A 614-nucleotide genomic window follows, 5' to 3' on the forward strand; every position below is an offset into this window, starting at 1 on the left:
CACTCACTCACTCACTCACTCACTCACTCACCAGAACATTTGGAGGTCAAGGGCACCTCATAAATTTTTGAGAAAAGTTAAATTAAATGTTAAAAAACGTGTTTTTATTTTGCATTTTTCTCGTTTCGGAGAAAATCAATCCAATTTTAGAGCGCTTGGAATTAATTGATTTCTATAATCAAATAACATGATAGTTCAAATTTTGATTTCTACAATTCTCAAGTAATGAAACTTTTTCATATTTTTCAAAATCCTATATGGCCGCCGTGGGCCGCCGGAGATACATAAATAAGGGTTTATTAAAACTGCTGCCAAATTAATGTGGTTGAAGATTTTTTAGTTTTCCATGAAAGTTAGAGTTGAATTTACAATGAGTTATAAAACGATTGAAAACTGAAAATGGTTCGTTCGGATGAGTTGAAAATTAGAAAATGATGCTTTTTTCATCATATTTGATTCAAATTGAGTACATTTTAATGTTTTCCATTAAGATTTGAAGGATTTGAAAAAAAAAAAACATTTTTAGAGGTTTTCATCTACTTTAAAATTTTAGGAAGGTGGTTCGAAAGGCCGGCGGCAGATGGCAGCAGCTGTGCGTGGCAGCACGCGGAGAA

The sequence above is a fragment of the Neocloeon triangulifer genome, unplaced genomic scaffold (assembly GCF_031216515.1).
Source record: "Neocloeon triangulifer isolate White Clay Creek 2 clone unplaced genomic scaffold, ASM3121651v1 ptg000022l, whole genome shotgun sequence".
Lineage (NCBI taxonomy): Eukaryota > Metazoa > Arthropoda > Insecta > Ephemeroptera > Baetidae > Neocloeon > Neocloeon triangulifer.